Source organism: Mus caroli, chromosome 13 (genome assembly GCF_900094665.2).
Source record: "Mus caroli chromosome 13, CAROLI_EIJ_v1.1, whole genome shotgun sequence".
In the NCBI taxonomy this organism is placed as follows: Eukaryota; Metazoa; Chordata; class Mammalia; order Rodentia; family Muridae; genus Mus; species Mus caroli.
The window spans coordinates 65,717,520-65,740,625 of record NC_034582.1 but is presented as its reverse complement, the minus strand read 5'-3'; positions in this window follow the sequence as shown (position 1 = coordinate 65,740,625).

Below are 23,106 nucleotides of genomic sequence, written 5' to 3'. Positions count from 1 at the left end.
AAAAAAAAAAAAAAGATGTCGGTTTGTTTTGGTATGCTGGCTAAAGGAATAGAGATTAAATTGTTGTCTACATTTATATTTTATTCACTTATCACATTTTAAAAAATGATATTTATTCAAGCACTTGGACATGGATCCTCTTGTGGCTAAATGTATTAAAATGAATTATTTAATAAAGCTAAACAATTTGGACTTTAGTTTTGGTAAGTATCAAGGATGTTATTAAAAGCAGCCCTCCTTGAAATGAAGAAAGAGTCCTTCCTCCTGTCTTACTCTTGCCTGTTTTTACTCATTTTTCCTTTTGTGTTTTGATTTTAAATACACACCAAACCTGTCACCTGTCTACAAATCAATCTGCCTATAGACATCTGTATATGTCTGTCTATGTTCTATATTTAGGTATATTTATCTATCATGTATAAACCTTTCTACTTAAGTTTGTGTGTACATGCCTATGTGCACATGTGTGTATAGAGAGATGTACTTGTGCACATTTCTACATATTGCCTAACCTGTCATGGATTGGATGCTATAGAACTGATAGAAACCCTGGTTTTCAGTTCACATAGGTTTAGTTCCCTCAGAGGTTAAAGATGCCTGTGACCTCCCAGCTGACTGACCCCATATCTGTGGCACTCACTGTACTGACTGGGCTATCGAGTTCTAAAAGTCTGTATTTTTCTGTCCTCTGGAGTTCTAGAGTACACTGGAGAAGTCATCTTTTTTTCACCAAGCTCCTTTTATGGAAGAGATGGTGAAGAAGCAGTCCTGGAATTATACCATCAACACCTCTCAATTTCAAGCCATGAATACAAGGAGATAAGAAATGTGATCTCTTCCTTAGGCAGAATTCTGAATCCAAAAGGCAGGTGATAAATGAACTGATGGGAATCTGTCCCTCAGCTTTTAGATTTGGGGAGGTATGGAGTCTATTTTGTTTCATTCACATACAAAATAATTATGAGAGAACACAGAATTAAGTATGTGTATGTTCTGTTAAGGTACGTTGAAAATAATAATTTAATGACAAAAGGTGTTATCCTGAAAAATGGATAAAGGGGAGAAAAATGACTCCTATTCTTACAGTGTGACTGGACACTGGTCCCTCTTGGGGGAGCTTAGGGACAAAGCATCCTTCCCTTCTGTTCCCTGTAGATTTCTAAGACAAATGCTCTGTGTCTTCCGCATGAAGCAAAACTTTGCTACTTGAACCCAGGCTCAACCATCACAGATCTCTCAGGCCTGAACCTTCTGCTCAGATTCCTTCCCCTCTACCCAGCAAACCCGGGGATCTTGTGTATTCTGCCTCAAAGCCCTGACCAACATTTCCAACAGTGCAGGCATGCTGCCTGTGACCTTTTTAATCTACCGGTATTTCTGAAGGACATCACTAGCAACACAAACGTTTTTTTTTTGGTTTTTTTTTTTTTTTGGTTTTTTGTTTTTGTTTTTTTGTTTTTTCTTTTTTTGTCTCTTTTATCTGAGAGCTTTAAGAACGTCTTCAGAAGTCCATCTGCCCTGTTCAGAAAGAGGTCTCATTGCTCTGGGGAAAGGTGTGACCGCAGTTCTCATTCTTGTTTTTATGGGGTTTTTTGTTTTGTAATTTTACAATGTAGCTTTCATGTTCCAGGGAGGTGAGAACTTGTTTCCCTGTGCTCTGCTGGAAGAACTAGACGTTCCTTTTCAGACAGCACACCCAGGATATTTTGGGTTGAGATGAAGACTGTTCTTCTTTGGAATCAAACTCTCCATGAGCCAAATGCAGTACTTCCTGCCCTTCCATACACTTCACTTGTTATTCAAGTTCATGTTTGTGTTCCCAGTGCAGAGCTTCTTGCTCAGCTCCTCTCAATTTCGCTAACCAGTTTTGTGCTGATTCCCAGGAGGCTTTTCCTCGGCAGCGAAGCGAGTGGTTACCACTGTTTTCTGCATTCCAATCATGATCCTCGCTTCTTGTAAGTTCTAATTTTTCTTAGAATGCTCCATATTTGCATATTTACCCAGTGTTCCCTTTATTTGGTATGTCAGCCATTACTGCAGTATCTCAACACATTGCCTTCTCACACTGACTACTGGGACTTCCTTTCCCACCATTGGCTTCTCTTGCTTCCGTTGTCTGTGTTCCACAACCTTTCTGTTTTATTGTGGTTTTCTCAGTCTCTCCTCGTGCTTCATCCCCATAATGGTAAGTTAAACCTACCATTATGTGAAAATCTTGGCACATAGAAGACTCTGTCCTGTCTCTGGCTTCAGCCCTCCACAGAGGGCTTTGGAACATCTTGCCAGGTAAAGGAGAGGATGCTACTCCTGCCTCTTCACCGGTCGCTTTTTCAACTTTTGTGGAAAACCTAGACTTTTGTTTGCATGCTTACTTTATAATAACATTGAAATGCATGGAGATTTATTTTATTTTTCTATACCTAGGTTTTTCTGAGATAAATTAGTAAAACTATCAATGAATTAAGCATGTTGATCCTGCCAAGGTCTCATTTTAGATTTATTTTTCTATTTCTCTATCTATCTATTTATTTCTCTGTTTTGCCTCATTTTCAGGGAATACCTATGGCCTTCAAGAAAATTCCTTCCTGGCTTCAAAACAGAATGCCCAGCATATCCAAGAATGCAGTTCCATGTCTACGCTCTTCCTGTGCAGATCCGGAGTATCTTTCCTGCCATCTCATCCTAATAGGAAAAACAGAATCTGTCTCGGCACAGGCATGCCGTTAGGGATGCTTTATGGATGCTATTTTTTCTTTGCATTTACTGCAGCTGTGTTTGCAACAGGGTTGAGCAGAAGCCTGCTCAGCTTATTTGCTGGTCTTCCTCTTGCATTTGTGTAAGTTTTACTCCTTCCTCGCAAAGACTTTCACTCTGAAATGTCATTGTATCATTATCATGGACACTGTTTTTTTTTTTTTCCTTGCTGACATTTTCTTTGTTTCCTTGTCCCAGCTCCTGTTTTCTCCTCCCCTTTCCTTTCTCCCGTGCAGGACCATGCTTCTTTCTGCTAAAATAGCCAGATGTTTTTAAATTTGAAATTGCATCTCCTGTGATTTTCTAAGGAAATTAAGCAATCGTGGCTTTGCTCTGCTTACTCAAGCTTCCTGCACCAATTTTATATGGATTGTTGTTCAGTTTTCTCTTCCTTCCTTCCGATAATTTTCTAGTCTTACCCCTCACCATTTCCTTTTCCAATTCTCCATCCTTCCACTGAGAAGTTCAGAGATGTTTATCTTCCTACAGGAATCCTCACCTTTGCCAAGAGGCAGCATGGGATGAAGGCATGTTTCCCCCAGGCATGAGTCCTGGGCTCTTGACTGGAGATTTTCACATAGCTGGTCAGACTTTTCTCCTGAGATTAAACCTGCAGTGTATGTGTGCAGTTCCCCAGGGGCTCAGGCATGTCCTAGTCACTCTAGTGACGCCTTAGAACATACAGACATTGACAATTCTCTTGTACAGTAAGCCACTGGGTTTCATGTGGAGCCCTCCTGTGTCTGACCTACGCTGCTCATCTCTCACAGCCAGTCTCTCCTCATTTTTAACCTTCTTCTTTATTTCTTGTCTTTTCTGAGACGACTTGATAAAAACATTTATTAAAAATGAGAACATGAACAGGATACTTTCCACTCTTTATAAAGAAATAACTCCCAGTCAATGAATGGCCTGGAAATGACTAATAAGCACCCATTTTCTTCATGAAAACTCCACACGTCAGATGTCCTTAGATTTCACTATAGTTAGACAAAACGTCTGACCATAATTTGTCCCTCTGAATGTTGAATGTAAATCGTTTTGTGTGGAAAAAGAAACAGAGAAGCTTGTGTGGCTAGTGTGCATGTCCTGTTGAGTCTAGGAATCTTTTAGGATATAGCTGAGTATTACAATTCTTCATGAATATTCCATTTTAATTGAAAAAAAAAGCTTTCATGACTGGAAAACATGGGCTTCTTTTCTAATGAGGTTTTTTGTCATTATTATTATCATTATAATCACTATCTTTACTATTAGATATTCCATTTATATTTGCATGTTTCTGTTTTAGGTTTGTTTAGTTTTCTTCTTTTCCTTCTCTTCCTGTCTAAACTCCGTGTAATTTTGAATGTTTTTGGTCTGTCTAGCAGATGAAAGTGTTTCATATTTATACCAGTGATCCTTACTTTATTTTATTTAATTATTTACTTCATAAGCATATTTTTTCATTTACTATCATACACATTTTATTGAGTTATTTTGACAAAATCCATTTTTACTTCACAGAATACATTGTTGCAATATTTCCATTTTTCCTTTTTTTCCTTTTTTATCAGAAATTTTCTTTATTTACATTTCAAATGTTATCCCCTTTCCTAGTTTCCCCTCCAAAAATCCCCTATCCCTTCCCTCCCCACCCCTCCCTCCCCACCCTCTAACCCCCACCCCCAACCCCCCTGCTCTCCAACCCACTCACTCCGATTCCTGGTCCTGGCATTCCCCTATACTGGGGCACAGAGCCTTCACAGGACCAGGGGCCTCTCCTCCCATTGATGACCGACTAGGCCATCTTCTGCTACAAATATAGCTAGAGCCAAAAGTTCCACCATGTGTTTTCTTTGATTGGTGGTATAGTTCCAAGGAGCTCTGGGGGTACTGGTTAGTTCATATTGATGTTCCTTCTATGGGGCTTCAGTCCCCTTCAGCTCCCTGGGTATTTCTCTGGCTCCTTCATTGGGGACCTTGTGCTCTGTCCAATGCATGACTGTGAGCCTCCACTTCTGTGTTTGCCAGGCACTGGCAGAGCCTCTGAGCAGAGAGCTTTATCAGGCAGTGTGGTCAGGGAAGAGTTTATTTCAGTTTACAGGCCACTCTGCCATTCTGGGAAAAAAAGACAAGAGCTCAAACAGAAACCATGGATGAAGAAGAGGGCTGATTTGCCCACCTGGCTTGCTTAGCTAGCTTTCTTATGTAGCCCAAGAACACCTACCTATGGATGGTACCACACACAGTGGGCTGGATCTTCTTATAATAATTATCAATCAAGAAAATACCATACAGTCATGACCGATCTGATCCAGGCCATCCCCCAACTAAGCTGCCCTACTGTAAGTCAGGGTTGTGTTGAGTTGACAGCTGAAAGCTGATTAGCAAATTCAGGAATGACAAACATAGCTACCCAACTGAGAGATGGTCCAGGAAAGTACTCATCTGGTCTTGCTGAGAAAGAACATCATTAATCATTCTATCAAGCATGCACCAGTCAGAGGTGGTGGCCACTTCTCTTTCCCTGGGCTCGGGAACATCCAAAGACCCATCTGCTCCATGCCAAAAGTGCCATGCTTGAAGCACACATGAGCTTGATTTTCTGGTACATCTGTGTTTTACATTCCTATTCAAAAATGAAGGTGGGGACTCTAATAACATGTAATTTTAGCAGAGATGTGAATGAAAGATTAATCAACATACAAAAGACAGGAAAGCTAACAGAAAGGCAGAGAGGGACATGATTGGCTCCTTGAGTTAAAGAGAAGTCACAGTGCTAGGGGGATCAAAGCTGAATGTGAACTCACTGTACAGCCTCTTACTGTTGTGTCTTCTAGCAAAGCCTTGATCCACATAGAGACCCAGGGGGCAGAAAGAGGTCCTTACAGAGGACTGGCTATTACACAAGATGCTTGCAGCTGGAATGATGCCTCAGTCTTGTCTTGAAACGTAAAGAAGAAAAGATGGCAGAGGCATAAAATATTGACTGAATGAAACGTGGGGAGACAAAGATAATGGTGTCCTTAAAACTTGAATACTTAGAAGTTGACAGGGTCTTGGTGGCCAGTGGGACCAGTGAGCTAGTTCAAAGGCAATGAAGAACACATTTTGATTTTAGTAGCTGTCTTCTTAGATGTATAGTTTGTCTATGAAGTTCTATAGACTCTGAAATCACTGTTTGCATAAGACAGAATGCCATGCAGGTTCCCAGCTCCCTGAGAGGTGGGGGTTTCTAATAACAGCAGCAAGGAGTGTTTATAAGGGTACAGCATCCATCATGCTGTCACCAATTTTACTGTTAACACGAGTTGGAAAAGATCTTCAATACAATTTGAAACCTAAAATGTGGTTCTGAAAACATATTTCAATACATCAACATTCTGCAGGATTTCATCAGAGGTCATTATCATGGCATTGGCAACGGAGGAATCTGCTTGTGAGACAGTATGTCATCAACCCAGATTCCTAGATGTCCTGAAAACCCATCAGAAACATAAGCTGAGTGAAGCATTTGAATGTGTACTTATAACAAGGGGGCTGTGAAAAAATAATCACACAGATTACTCACATAATGTGTAATTAGGTCAGACTGTGAGAAATGGATACTTTAAGCAATGAGTACTCACAGGGTAAGGTCATGAGTGAGGGAAGAACTATGCCATTTCACCTGAGCAACCCCACACCAGGAGTAAGCATGCGCAGATCTTAGCTTAGAAAGTAGAAAATGCATTACCAATAACAAAACAAAACAAAAAAAAAATTAAGAAAATATAATTGAGCTATCCTGAGAAGTTTAGTGATTGAATCAAGTCTGGAATGTTGATTTAGTATTTGCAGGTTGGTTAATGGCCTCTGTATCACATTCTCACTATAATCTCAACAGATGCCTATTAGGGGCTGGTTGTGGCCACTACCCCTCTCCCCATGGCCCAAATTCTTATTGTTCTTGAATGACAAAATTCAACCAGAAAGCACCAAAGATAAAATTCACAATCCTCCTGCCTCAGCCTGCTAAGTGTCTAGGATTCTGGTGTGTAGAATTACACATATATCTCCTTATGTTTTCTGAAAAACAGATTATAAGGGTTAGTATTTCCACATCTGCACTTATATGCATAACCTGAATACTGAAACTAATGAGAACAGAGTAGAGAGATGGTACCAGAGTTGGAGGCATGGAAGAAAGTGGCTTTTTAGTCAGAGGCTACAGATTTCCAAGTTAGGACAAACAAGTTCTGAAGATCATGGTTAGTGATCCACTGCACTTAATTATAGTAATTATGTAAGTATGTTGCATACTTGAAATCTGATGTGAGTCCACAGGAAGTGTTTTCATTATCATAAAAGTAGCTGAAGCAGTGGCTACATTATCTTGATTGTTGTAATAACTTTATATTATAGGCATATTAAAATATCTATCTGAAGAATTCTACTTTGTCTCACAGTGTCTGCATTGTTGTCTTGGAGGCACTGTAAAGGACACCACTCTGCAAAGTAAAGTGATATTTCATGGAGATTTAACTCTATTTTCTAATGGCCAGCCTTCTTGATTACAAGGAGGCTGTTGACTATTCATATATATTCTTTTAACACCTGTCTAATGATATACTTAGCCATTTTGATGAGATTATTTCTTTCATCATTAGATTGTAAGCAATTTTTGTATATCCTTAATGAAAGTCCATTTTCAGATGTAAAATGTAAGATGCATTTCACTCCCACAGTGTAAACCATTGTGGTGGTTTAAAAGAGAATGAACCCGTTAGACTCATATATTTGAATGATTGGGCAGTGGAGAGTGGAACAGTTTGGAAAGGATTGGGAGGTGTGACCTTGTTGGAGGTATTGTGTCATGGGGATGGGCTTTGAGGGTTCAAAAGCCCAAGCCAGGTCCAGTGTCTCCTTTTCTTTCTGCCACCTGTGGACCCAGGTATAGAACTCTCATTTACTCCTCCAGCACCATGTCTACCTGCATGTTGTCATGTTCTCCACTATTATGATAACGGACTAAACCTCTGAAACTGCAAGAAAGCCCCAATTAAATGCCTTATTTTATAAGAGTTGCCTTAGTCATGGTGTCTCTTCACAGCCGCAGAGCACTAAGACAGTCATGACTAAGCCAGCTGAGTCAGTCAACAGGGTCTCCAGGAAAGGAAAGGGTTAAAGAAGAAAAGGACAATTAGTCAACATTATAATATGACCCCAGCAAGTGCTAAGAAGGCTTTTATTTTTCCCAGTCTGCTTTTATATCATTCTAGGTATCTTCAAAGAATAAAGTAGACAAGGAACAAACAAGGCATAAACAAAGGTCCCATGGTATTCAGATGAATCTTATCAAGATGATCAAGATCTTGAGCCTACGTTCTTGTTCTACCCCAAGGTCAGATTATTGCCAATATCCTTGAAGCAGCACCAAGAGCTTTCCACATCTCCCCTTTTTTATTTCACAAATAAGACTGAGTCTGTCTTAGGTTGTTCTGACAAGAATTCCTTCCTTACCCATCACTAAAAATGCATTATCCAAGGCAATGCACTTTTGTCTTGGGTTGGTAAGGCTGTGTGCAGAATCTTACCTGCCATTGACTGCCAGCATGTTGAATTAATGGCTTTGTCTGGTGGTCCATTTTAAGTTTCAAGCCATGCATTTTGGCCACCAACATGTTGATGTTGTTAAAGGCAAGTTTTATCAAAATGAGCAAGAATAAAAGTATTCCCAGGGCAAGAAGGGCCAACATGATCAAACGATGTATGCCATTCTTAGAGCTTGACCAAGATAGAAAACTGACCTTAAGCCATGAACAATTTTATCAACAATATTGGCAGCCTCAAACTCAGCAGAGCAGCATTCTTTAAATTCATAGTCTTGGTATGTAAAGTTAAAATATCCAGAGAGGTGTTAGAATTATGCCAATACCCTGCCAGTGTCTTTGAACTTTCTTCCAATTATAGTGACTGTCATTGTAAATTTTAGAAGTGATACAAATCCATTGATACTTAGCATGACACTTGGGATGGCTTCTTACTCTTAAACTCAGAACCTCCTCCCTAATAATTTGAACAGAATCATAAAAAACATCAATTTGTTATTGCAAATGCCTATCTAAATCTTCTTGAAGGCTCAGAGCATTGCTAACATTTCTTGCTAAGTGATTAACAAAAGTGGTTGTCTTAACTTCTTGCATCAAAGCAATTGTAGAAGCAGTGGTGCTACCTACTAATGTAATCAAAAATGCCATACTGGCAATAATCAAGCCCACTATCCTCTTGATTCTATTTAAAGTCTGACTCCCTTCTTCCAATATTTGTAAACCTTCTTCAGAATACCGGGGTTCAGATACATTTACAGGAATCATAATACAAGCTAGTTGATTTACTACCGTTATAGATAGACCATTGTCCAGCACAAAAATGCAATTCAACAAAAGACAATTAAAACAAGAACTATTGAACTCATTATCAGAGCCAATAATAAAGGTATCATTAGCAATTAGTAAAAGATTAGGTGGGTTATCACAGAATGTTCCGTTTGCCTTAACCCCACAACCAGTTCCATTTTGATCCAAAGCAAACATAAAATCATACAAGGCAGCTGTCAGTTTTCAAATATGTCTCTGAAAATGTCCAGAACCAGCACTATAAATGCCCACTGTCGTTTCCTTTTCTCCAGTATTGGATTGATTTCTAGACCAGTCCATGATTGGGTCAGAATAACTAGTCACATTAAAGAAAAGAGAATGGTTGTTATAACTACTTCCCTATTTCATTTATTTTTTGAAGGCAGTTTCCACAGTCTCCATGTTCTCTGTCCCACAGTGTCTAAAAGCTTGAGGCAGGGCAACTTGTCCAGTCCAGGATATAGGCAAGCAAAGGTGGGTCAGGAACATATGTCCAATACAGCTCCCCCATCATCCTTATCAGGCACTCAGCAGGATCCTGGCCAGCATCATTCTCTCTTTGTCCCAGCATCAGCATGTCTCACCAATCACTCTGGCAGCCACCATGCCCCTTTGGCATCAAACACAATCATACCCTCTTCTCCATTTTAATACCTGGTTAGGATTATGCCATATGCTAGTAAGTGGATCCTTCCGTTTCATCCAGGCACAAGTATGCCTAGTTGTAGGGTGTCATAGACACTCAGCAGCAGAGACTTCCTTGGCATCCAAGGTCAAAACATTCAAAATAAATTTCTGTAGTGATGTGGAGTGTGTGAGATGATGTGATGATCTGGACACTTTTCAGCTTGATGCTGTGTCCCACAGCACTGCACATCTCACTGACAAGAGTCGCAAATTGTTGTCTATCAATGTGCTTCAGGGAAATATCTAAGAAACATTTTTTTTTGTCCTAAACTCATCAACATTTACCTTATTTTTCTTCCAGTGATTCTGGAATTAAGCAGAACTCTCACCGGCCTATCATTGCTTATCTCTTGAATTAGAGTATTGGAACATGAGGTAAGTCAGGGCTGTTGTGGATAACGGAGCCCAGTTCTTCATGATTTTAACCCAAGCCTTTAGGATGACTTCCTCCCATCTGTTCCACATGAAGTTGGTCAACCTGAGGAGATCACTGGTGCTTGCTGTCCTGTAACTGAGAGGCCTTCTGTATCCAACTCCACATCACTGCATTGATGCTGGACATGGGATGATGACCTGTGCTTCCTCAAGTTGGCTCTTGCTCCCTTGCTTTTGAGTTGTACTTGAATGGTAACCACTAATTTCTGCCTCATTTCTATCTCCTATCTTTGAAGCTAGAAGAGGAAAGGACCAAGAACTAGCCTTTATATCCCACATATAAGGTTAGCATATCAGGAGAGGCAAGCGTGCTCTTGACCTCCAAGTGAAGCCAGAGCTCAGAACCTAGCTGTCAGGTAGCTCCATTTCCTGGCCCACCACACAGGTAATGTTTTCTGTGACACCAGATGAGAAAGAAGGATGGAGTGCTATGTCTCAAATAACATCAACTCTCACTATTCTAAAGAATGCTTAGTACATTTTCCTGAGTTAGATTTCTTTAACATTAAATTCACAATTGCATCTGGGCCAAATGTCTAAGTTTCTTCTCCAGATTCTGTCAAAATCCTTGACAGAATAACTAAGGCATAAAAGGCTTCTTCGAGTGCATGTTCAACGGTACAGTAAACTATTGAATAAGACAATGCATAAAGAATTTGAAGCTACTGAGCACATCTTATCTGCAGTTAGGAAGCACAGAGTAATGGATGCATGCTTGGCTAGCCTTCACAATTTTATATAGCTCGGGATCCCATCCCTGGGAATGATGTGATTCACAGTGGGTGGAAACTATCATCTCAGTGAAGAGCAAGATACCGTTATAGGCAAGTCCTGGACTAAGCTAAGCTAGACAAGCCCTCATAGGTGTGTCTAGAGGCCAAGTGTATATCAAGTGATTTGTGAACTTCTCAAGTTCACAGTTGATATCAAACATCACAGGCAATATCCAGAAAAGTCATTTTCTCCCGTGACTCCACACACATAGATTCTTCAGTTCTGAAAAGGACAACACACTCATCATTACCACTACAGAAGGGTTTGCCTGCATTCTTTTTGCTTTTCTGAGATAGGGTCTTACTGTATAATCTAGGCTGGTCTTTAATTTACCATGCACTGTCATATCAGGCCATACATTCTCATAAAATGAGAGACTGCATTAAAGAAATCCCATTAAGAACAGTTTTGCATACCTTAAGCATTGTTCTAGAAATGTCTAGACACTGTCCACATGCTGAAATAGACAGCCAAGGCCTCTAGCAAGAACCTGGAGGCTCCCAAGTTCCTCTCTCAGATTTCAGATATTACCTCAATTCACCGGTCCTCTTGTGCCAGGAAGTTCCATGCCATTGGTGGTGTCCCAGATAGTGCTTTAGAATATGCCCAGGTGAGACTTCAAGAGTCTCTGGTTGTCTAATTACCACTGGACAGAATGTCTTGACTGTTGTTTACTGTGACATGCAGCACTTACAGGCTGACTGTTGTAACCAAAGATAAACACAAGGTCTTCTCTGCAAGGGAGTTGTCATATTTATCCAGAGTGTCTCTTCATGGTCTCCTCTTCTGCAAGAAAGCAAGTTGTGGTTCTGGCAACACCTGTAGCTTTACCTCTTCCCTCAATGCTGGAGAAATTTTAGGAAGCCATGGAATGTGTTGGGATTCCCAAGTAACTCCACTCTGCTGGCAGGGTCTTGAGGAGCTGACTTGTGTAAGCTGAGGGTGACTGAAAGAACATTAATGCAGGTTTTCCAGTATCACTGACTCTAGATGTCATCACACTGGGCATCTGAGCATCTCATTACAAGGAAACATATTTTGTTATCCCTTTAAATGACATTTCAATGGTTCTTTCTTCTAATAGGCAAATAGCCTCCGGGGGGAGAGGGGGCAAGAATCAGCCTTTTCTTTTGAGAATAAGTGTGATGAATGAATGAATCTTTAATTATACCAAAGCATGCAGTGTTTTTTAAAGAACCGTGTTTTGGGTACACTCATGCTAATGGGATGCCCTTATTACTTAGGAAAGTCTGTCTGCCACAGACAGAATGGTGGGGACACTAGGTATCACATCCTGGAACACACTACCATTTCTTGACCTCTGGTAAATCCTTACTTTTTAGCATCCCCACAAGTCACCTAATTAACTTCTCTGGTGGTCATAGACTCCATGCATATTTAATGTTATTTAAATAAGTTTGGTCAGGCAGGGATGAACAATGTTCAGCACACAATTAAGGGAATCCACTGTGGCCTCGGCTGAGAGTGGGGCACGGCTGCTCTGACCCTTCAGAGAAGTACCCTGCCGTCCCTGATTCCTCCTCCCCTTCCTTCTCCCCACATCTCCCCTCCTTTTTCTTTCCCTTCCATTCCGTCTCCTCTGTTCCTCCTTTTCTCCCTCCATTTACCTATTTCATATTAGAGTTACCTGACAGGTTTGACCGCAGCGAGTTCAAAAATTGAAATATCTTCTGAATCCATCGTTAGCACACAGAGCCTGCATCCCATTTGTGAATGGCTAGAGCTCAGAGTCCTCACTCCTTTTTATCTTCTTGACCCCTGGAAGCAGAGGTATAGTATCCAGGTTTCACCTTGTGGGGACTCTAGGAATATGAATGTTCTAGCTTCTGTGATCTTGGAAACCAATCACCAAGTATTTCTTCTGAAAAAATGCCCTGCAACCATTTTGTTTAAAAGGATGTTGCTCACCTAGAGGTGTGAAGTATTGCTGTTTGGAAAGACTACTGCATATTTAGAGTGATTTGCTCTAGCAACAAGCTCAAAGAGGGGTGGCTTACAGAGTAGTGAGTGCATTGACTCTACTGGAGGGATTTAGTTCTGCCCTACTGGTATTAACAGGAATTTCACAAGCAGTTACTAAGGGACTAAGGACGAGAGGATCAGCAGTCTCACAATTTGATGCCATCAAACCACTTACTATTTCAAATTGTTGCCTATTTTATTTTTTGTTTATATGTAAAGAGCCTTCTGATCTTACTGGAAGGTAAATTTATTTTCCCAAAATAACGCAGATGGCAAGAAGGTTAGAATTTGAATTCAGTGCTCTGACTTCACTTCTCACAGGGCCTCCTCGCTGCTTCCTGCTTCTTGTCTGTGAACCACCTGGTTGGTACTCTCTGAGCAGGGTCTGGGCAGCCTCCAGGTACTTTATAAGGATAGCACTAACACCTTCCCACCAAGGTGCCCTTGTAACTAAAATCCTCACTGGTCCAAGCCAAACGGCATGAACTGAAAGTTACTAGAGAAGCTTGTCCTGTCTTCCCTCTCTTTCTCCCTCTCTCCTCCCTCCTCCTCTCCTTCCTTCCCATTTTCTCTTCTTTCTCCCTCTCTCCTCCCTCCCTTCCCTTCATTCCCTCTATCCATTCCTGCCATCCCCCCTCCCTTCTTTGATAAAACCATCACATCTGCAAAACCATTGCAAGATTAAAACAGATGAGAAAACATAAATGAAAATTTGCATGTGGTGTACGTGTGTGTATGTCTCTGTGTGTGTTTGTGTCTGTGTGAATGTGTGTATAATGAATTGTGTGTGTGTGTGGTATGTGTGTTTGTATATGTGTGTATCATGTGTATGTGGTATGTATGTGTATCATGTGTATGTGTTATGTGTGTATGTGTGCATACATGCATGTAGTGTGTATATGTGTATGTCTGTGTGATGTGTGTGTATTGTGTGTGTCTGTATGTGTGATATGTTTTTATTGTGTGTGTATTCAACGGATGTGTATCTGTTTGTATGGGAATGTGTGTATATGTGTGTGTCCGTGTATCTGTGTGTGTGTGATGTGTGTGTACTGTGTGTATGTCGTGTGTGTGTATGTGTGTGTGTGTGTGTGTGTGTGAAGTCAAGATGTCTTCCTGATCACACTCTTCTGTGTGTAGTGGGCAGGGTTTCCTGAATTGGGCCAGCTATACTGTCCCGGAGATTCTCTCTCTGCCTCCTGAGTGTTGTGATTGGGGAAGATAGTAGCATCTGCCTCGTTTTTATATTTGTTCTGGGAATCAAATTTTGGTCCTAACACATGTCAAGTGTTTTAATTGAACCATCTTCCCAGCTCTTAAAATGTTTTAAATAATGGCTTATCTAAATTTTCATCATGGTTAGAGAGAAGATGTTTACAGTACTGCCCATGTCACCCCAAATAAATACAGTGATGTAATCCCCAGCTGGAATAGGCATAGCAGCCAGGACAGATTGTTGCTGGGCAAGTGTCGGTGCTGTCACCCTTAGAAACATCTTTCTGACAATCCCTAGAGAGACAGACATGAAACCTGTGTGGCGGCACATGTACAAAGTGTATTGTATTGGTAGGCTTATGTATATGTTCAGTGAGTGTGTGCCCAGGCATGTAAGTGTCTGCCTATGTATATGTCATATATGTGTGAATGTGTGCATATGTATGCACACCCATATATGTATGCATATGTGTCCATGTATGCCTACGTGTGTGCATCTCTGCGTATGAGGTTTGAGACCAGGAGGCATCCTTCATGGAATTGTTCCATTTATAACTCCAAATGTGGAACAAGGATCTTTGTGTATTTTTAGAGACAAGAGAAGAATGACTGGGCAGGAAGGTGGGGCTTAGTAGCAGACTCCCAGGTCCAACTCCAAAGTGAATTCCTCTGAAAGAACAGCAAAGAATGTTTTCTGGCTCACTGTGTCAAACATGGCTGAACATAGATCTCTCCTGGGGCCATGGCCCTGAGTCTTAAAACGAAGCCTCTCTTATGAGGTCACCTGCCCTACATTGTAAAACCACTTGTAAAGAGAGACCATAGGCACACTCTCTTCTTCTTCTACTAAGGAGTTGGATGTGTGTTTAAAATTTTCAGCCTTTTATAAAATATAATCCCTTTGTCATTATATATATATATATATATGTATATATATATATATATGTATACATATACATATATATATATATCCATTGGCTTGTGTATGGTTTACACTGGAAATATTTTGAAATGTTAATGAAACATGTTTTGTTTTGTTTATTTGTTTGTTTGAGCTCAGAACTCTGAGCAACCCTGTGGTTTTTGAATGTTTAAGGAGTTTAGTCTTAGGGTTTACTTCATTTTTCTATACAAATTACAACCAAGCAGATGTAGGATTCATTTTGCTTTGATCGACTCATTCAGACCCTCTTGACAGATTCATAGACATTCAAGGGAGTGCAGTTTAAGATGAAGCCATCAGTGTGTCCGTCTGCTTAAGAATGCATTTCCCCATAAAGGAAACACATGCATGGGGCTTGGGTAGTGGGTGTGCCTGAAGCCAAAGTTAGCTTGGAGTAGGAGAACGCAGAGCCTGAGCTGGAGCCTGCAGTTCTGCTGTCCCAGAGCCAGACTGATAGGAGTAGTCTGGAGACAATAGGAGGGAGTGGCTAGACAAAGGTGCAGACTCAGAAATGGGTGACAAGTGACAGGGAAGGCAATTCTCCTTCAAACCATCAGCCCCCTCCCCCGCTCACTGTTCATCCTCTTCCCCAGACCCTGCACAACATCACCTACCACTCTTGGATCCAATATGGTGTCTCATATGCCTCTATCATCAGCCCCTGCTCTTCTCAGTACCTAAATACCAACCTTGTTCTGTTTCTTCTGAAAGTTCCCGTCCTTTCCATAATTGCTGCAAACTCTTGGACTCAGTGCTAGAAAATAGAAGGAACACAGAGCTGACTTTTATGAAGAAATATGTGTGCCTATATATGTGCTTGCATAAAAGCCACAGACAAAAAGGAGGCAGGCAGGGCGGGGATGGCTAAGTGTGAGAGAGAAGGAGAGGAAGGACTCTGAGGTCCCTGCAAACTGGTCATTCCTAGCCCCAGATGTCCAGGCAATACGCACCTATAATTTGTCAGGACGGCCTTCTTAACACCACTAGCACATGCCTGCAAACACGTTCACGAAGCACAAAGAGTTAAAGGAAAAAATGTGGGTGAAATACTAAGCCAGGGTATGAATGGAGAGTGGGAAAGTAAGATTTCACTTTGAAAGGGAATTTTAAATCACACTACATTATCATCTGCTTTAGGGCTCTTTAAAACACACATTGGCAGAGGCACTGAGAAGTATATCCCCATTACGGTAAATTCCACTCAGATGGGGACAGGGATTACCCAAGCAGAGCCCGAGCCCTCGTTCCGTGTGGAGCGCAGAACCTTCGCGGCAGCCTCATTTCCACTAATCTGAAGCTGCTGTGTGATCTTTGATCACACCAAGTATTACAGATGGAAAAGTACTCTTTTCAAATCCCCAATGTGTTTCCAACTGTCAATAAAATCCTTTTTAAGTGTCAAAAGCAATTGCAGTGGTTTACATTCCCCCTGCTAACTGTAGCCGAGCGTCCGGCTCTTCCAAAGAGGAACAACAAACCGAGAGACCCAGGGTCCGAATTTTGCCGAGCGCTTTCACCCACAGTTTGAAGCGTTAGAAATCCGTTTCTAAAAATGGCCATTTATGTTAACTGCACTTTTAAAGATTAGATGTTTCGCTCAGAAATACTTTATCTGGGAGGCAAAACAACCCCCACTCCATCCTGATTTAAACCAACAAATTATACGTGTTACCCATCTAGCAAGATGCTTAAATTTGCACAGTGATGAAGCATCCCTAGAAAATGCGATAAACATTCTAATATTCAGAAGCATATGAACAAAGGACGCCTTCAGTTCAAAGGTGATCACAGAGAAATTGGATTCTCTCCTATAAATTATACAGGAGGGTGGTTCTAGTAATTGATGTAATAAAGTACGGGGCATAAAGAGGCACAATTCCCTAAACTAGATAAAATAAGCAATTACTCTTGCTATCAGAGAGGTGACGTTGGTGCTGGCTAGCTGGGTCCGGACCCAGCCATGGAACCCTGTTGCATTTAAGCCTGGGAAGTCATAGGCCTATTATCTTTCTGGGATGAGCATGTATAATAAGCTTCTCTAATAACAAATGAAGGTGGGGGGTGTTTCTGGCAAAATGGAAAATGGCGATAAAGTATGTCCAGACGATTAATTCAGAGAAACCCTCCATCACAAGGCACCGACATATGCCCATCTCTTCTGTTGTCCCCTTGGAGATTTTCCTACTAAACGTATGTGCATATTTTTCATGGCCACTGATATTTGAATTGCAGCTTGCTCCCATGCAGAACATGAAACACTTCAAACTGCATAATGCTGACTAAATTATAAAGTCTCCAGTGGCCTGAGGTAGCAATAGCCATAATAATGAGTGTGCTTAAGTGGTGTGTGCGGCTTCCCCCACCCCTGAGCTTTAACACCCTCACTTATCAGGATGGTGTATTTTCCCCTCATATAACATTACTGACCACTTTGTAGTAGGGAAGACGCAAAGGTTTGTCTTTGAAAACGCCCGTGGCAGGAGACAGTTAGAAGGACTGGCGAGTGTTGGGTTGCTTTGTGACTGACTGCAGGAGTTCTCTGGCTGGTCTGCATGCATTGTCCTTATTTAAACACAGAAAATACAATGATTTGTGCACATGGAAGTGAGTCATTTTGGTACTCTTCACATTTGAGCACATGGACCTTAAGTGTTTTCTTGACTTGGAGATGTTTTTTAGTTATTTATGTTTAAATAAGTTAAGTACTAATAAAAATGGATACATTTTAAAAAGTAGCAAAGGTCTTTAATATTTGGTACCAGTAGTATTCATTTGCAAATATGATGATACATTTATTCTTATACAGTCATGTTAATTGGCATGCCTTTATGGGGTTGTTGGTCATTTATCTGTGATAAGAGCATTCATATCCCCCATTTCAGCGCTTCTACTCTATACAAGGTGACCTTCCTATTACATCTAATCCAATGTGACCTGTTCTTGCTGGTTCTGCCAACAATGGCACCACTTTCAGGAAAGTGCTGGGGTCATCCATGATGTGCCTAAACTGTGTGCAAGAGTCTTTACTCCATTGACCACAATGTTGGTAATTCATGATATGCCAACCATTGGAGAAATGACTGCCTCTAGCAATAAAAAGCATCATGTACAGAGGGTACAGCAAAGAGGACCTAGCCTGCAGGAGGAACATCAGATGGAGAACTAAACTGGAAGGGTGTGGCAGCAACCTGGAATTCCAGAATGTGTGTCTGCACGTATGAGTGTTGTTTGCTTGCCTTCTTTTGCTGTATATGTTTGTGCTTGTATGTTTATGAACATCTTTGTATGTGTGCTATGTGTGAATTATGTGTAAATATGCTAACACTGCATCATGTGTGTTGTGTGTATGTGTGCATGTATGCTCACTTTATATGTGTATGTATAGATGTATAATCCATGTGGATAAATTCTCATGATGTTTGTTTTTTGTATTCTGCATGTATATATTATCTGTGTATGCTTGTACTATATGTGTATATGAGTATGCATGTATGTTCATCATATGAACATATGCCCAAAGTGCATATGTGAATTATGTGTGTGCAATATGCTCCTACTATATGTGAATTGTGTATCATGTGCATTAATGTATGCCCATACTATATGTATACATATGTGTAACATGTCTGCACATGTTTTCTTGCACTATATGCATGTGTGTACACTATGTGTACACAATATGTATCATGTGTAGATGAATGGTAGATCTTTATGTATACATGTGTTCCTGCCATGTGAATCATATGCATGCATGCATGCCCATGCCTTATGTGTACACATGTGTGTATCATGTATACAGGTATACTAATGCTGTATGTGTACATGTGTATCATGTGTGTGCTCATATGTTCATGCTATATGCCTGCGTGTATGTATTGTATTTACATATATGCTCACATTTTATATGTGCATCTGTGTATCCAGTGCACATATGCTCAAGTATGTATGATCATGTGGGTATGCATGTTTGCAGAATAAATGTGTTGTGTGCATGTGTATCATATATGTTTGTTTGCTTCATATGTGTATATGTACATGTATGATGCATGCTCATGCTATTTGTATGTGTGTGTACATGTATGTTTATATGCTCATGCTATATGTGCATGTGTGAAAGATGTGTTCATTTATGCTTACATTATATGTGCACATATGTGCTATACACATGTCCATCACATGTGTGGTTTTTTTAAATTGGTTTTTCAAGACAGGGTTTCTCTGTATAGCCCTGACTGTCCTGGAGCTCATTTTGTAGACCAAGCTGGCCTCGACCTCAGAAATCCACATGCCCCTGCCTCCCGAGTGCTGGGATTAAAGGCATGTGCCACCACGCCAGGCTACATGTGTGCATTTACACTTATGCTTTGTGTGTGTGTGTGTGTGTGGGTGTGGGTGTGTGTGTGTGCATTGTGTTATTGAAGGACACTTTGAAAGCCACCCTTTCTCACTACATGCTTGTGATTTGGGATGAGAAACTCAGTCAATGTTTTCCCTAGTGACATCTCCCTATCCAATACAGCCACAGGAGCCTTGACAGCCAGGGAAATGTGTGAGAGCCCTTGAACCCAGGAAAGGAGTGCAGCCTCCTACTGACATTACCGAGATTACTGGAGAAGAGAACCAAACCTCAGGAAGAGCAAGGACCTTGACAGATGCCTGCACTCATTCTGGGTACTAAGGGGACTGGCTAAACCAACAGATCTTTAGCTGCTCAGCCTGGAGATGTCCCCATCCGAGCTGGTTTTCTGATCTGTCACTAGAATTGCCCTAACTGCTACAGTCCTCTCTCATTTGAATCCCATGAGAACTGAGGCTGTCAGTACATCTCTGTCATTGTCCGCAAAAGATAAATCTCAGGACACAATGAGAGCAAAATAAGAAAAATAATCTCTCCCAGCCCAAAGGGAGGAGTCAGTTCTGGCCATGATCTGGAAGGTCAAATGAGAGACTTCTGTGTGAGAAATGGTTTGGACAACAGTATCAGACACTCAGACACACACACACACACACACAATTCCAGATTTTTTTTAAGCATCCGGTTCTCCACACAGACTGCGGTAAGGATTTTAGAGTGGTTTCTGCATTCGTCTATCCTTGTAAAGCAAACCTTCCATCCATGATGTTGAGAGGCGAGGATGGAACGCACAGGGCACTTCGTAAGAGGAGGGCAGAACGGTTCTTTGATGCTAGGGAATGAGCTTGGGGCTGTAAGGCACATGCAGATCATGTTGCAGATTCTCTGTGGTCCTGTTCATTTGCTGCTGAGTCAAGAGGCTGCTGTGTCTAAGCCGCTGACCTCAGGATCTGACCAGGCAGGAGGAGGAAAGAATGCGTGGTGATGCGAGGAGAGTCACATGATTTACTTCAACAAGTCTCAAAATTAAGGCACCGGCAAGTCGGATGTAGGAGGGTAGAGCAGACAGGCCTTAGGACTGGCTTCCAGGTTGAGGGTAATGAAGAACCCATTCAGCCTTTGTAGCCGCCGTGCCCTCAGTCTTCCTCAGGACGCCCTAGAACCTAGAAAGGGGAATAGAGAACGTTAGTAGTAAAATGCCCCCTTAGCTTCCAACTTGTAATCCAGGCCAGTTGTAAAGCCTTTAAGAGGTCTCCTGGATTTGGTCAACTTTGAGATGAATGATTTACAGACAAAGTCAGCTCTTCTCACTGCTTGAATTTGCATCCGGAGACCCCAAAGGCCAATGTGGTAAGGGCAAGGGCGCGTGTCTCAGCCTGATAGAATTGGAAGGCCATAGAAACTCTAAGAGGAGAGAGGTTTTTCATTGTGGGGGGGGGGCGGGGGGGGAAGGGGGGGCTATTTGCTAGATGAGAGCACCAGGTGTCAGGTGTTTCCTCTTTCTCTCACATCATGGCCACGAAGTGAGCAGGGTTCCGGGAGCAGCTGCCTTGACCTGCTTCCTCTGGAACAAGTGCTAAGACAAGAGAGTCCTCGATCATGACTGGAAACCTCAGACCAAAACAAAATGCTAACCTTCAGCAGATCACGTTACAAAAGCTAATTCATACCCACTTCTCACCCCGATGCTCCTTCCCAGTACCTATATCCCTCTTCTTCCTATTCTCTTGTACTTCTCCATTCTTCTCAAACTTCAGGACATTTATAACTGTTTTTCCTTGAGTTTATAGCTGCCATGGATGATTTTATAGACTCTAATGTCTCTAAAGGGAAAGAGATTGTCTCCTACTGCCGCTCTGAATTACCTAAGGCTAGACTCTCTTTAGAGAGGCTAGAGCTTTAGCAGCCAGTGTGAGGATGCAGGCAATGTGGGCTCATGATCATAGAATCGTTGGGGTAATGGGTTTATATACTGTAAATGTAAAGGACAGTCAGCAAACACTCTTCCATATATGGTGGTGTTTCTTGAATAAACAAAACACAGCACTCCTCCAATTACCACCAACTGCCTTAAACATCACACCTACAATCTGAAACTGTAAAGAGGCCATCCTTTTATTTTATATGCATTTGCTTGCTCGTTTAAACATTATCTTATTACTTTTAATTATATGTAAGTGTGTGAGTGTGTGTGCGTGCATGTGGGCATGTGCATGTGAGTGTCATTGCCTGTGGAGGACAGAGGTATTGGATCTGTGGAGCTGCAGTTCTAGCCTCTTGAGAGCCAACTGATGTGGGTGCTGGGAACTGAATTCTGGTCCTCTGGAAGAGCAGGAAGTGCTTGCTCTTAATTTTGGAACCAAGTCTCCAGACCCTATATTTGTTTATGAGGAAGCCTTTAGTTACTATCTTGGCAATTTCTTGTCTCTGTTGCTATGCATCTTGCTACACATATCATTTTTGCATGGGGCTGGTTTTCCTCTTTCTGACTTGTTGAAATACTCTGTGTATTAATGAGATATAAGTGTTTCCCCATCAGTGATCAGGTGGCTGGCTTTATTGCTTAGAACTCTGAACAATACTTCATTTCATAAACTCCTCAATCTTGGTGTTTCACACTGCTGAGCTTCAGTTCAGCTTTTAAAGTGCCTTTCTTATTGTGACTGACATGAAAGTAATCACTGGGCTGAAGCTTAGTCATAGAGCACTTGAATATATATTATATATTCTCTTTATATATTATATATGTTCTCTTTATATATATATAATTTATTTATATATAACTATATACATTTATATATAATTATATTTTAAATTTTTTTTTAAAGATTTATTTCTTTATTATATGTAAGTACACTGTAGCTGTCTTCAGACCCTCCAGAAGAGGGTGCCAGATCTTGTTATGGATGGTTGTGAGCCACCATGTGGTTGCTGGGATTTGAACTTTGGACCTTCGGAAGAGCAGTCGGGTGCTCTTACCCACTGAGCCATCTCACCAGCCCCTTAAATTTATTTTTATATTAAACATTTATATATTTTTTATTCTTATGTATTTTTATATTTTATATATTTATGCATATTTTTAATTTTATCTATATGCACACAATTATATATGTAACATATCTATATATCTTATATATAGAGAGACACACAGATATATAGATGTATATATATGCATATATATATGTATATATATATATATATGAGACTGGAATCCCATTTTAATTTTAAATTCTCTCTGATTGCTAATATAATGCCTATTGACTTTTCTATAACCTTTCATAATTTCATGTAGCCTATTTCTATGTAGATTTTAAAGACTGATAGCACCAATATGCTTTTCTTTTTCTAGGACATTTTTCTGGATATAGTATTTGTCTTTGCATATAAATTATAGAAGCATACACAGCTTGATTTGGTGGGGAATATAGGAAGGGGTGCTTTTCACAGATGCACACTGATTTCTTGATTTCAAGTCTGCCAATAGAACTGTATTGTCTTTCAGTCACATTCTCATTCCTGTCATAACTTTATGTTCTCAAGCATTTCTGTTTCCACTTACATATGTACTTGTCTGCCTT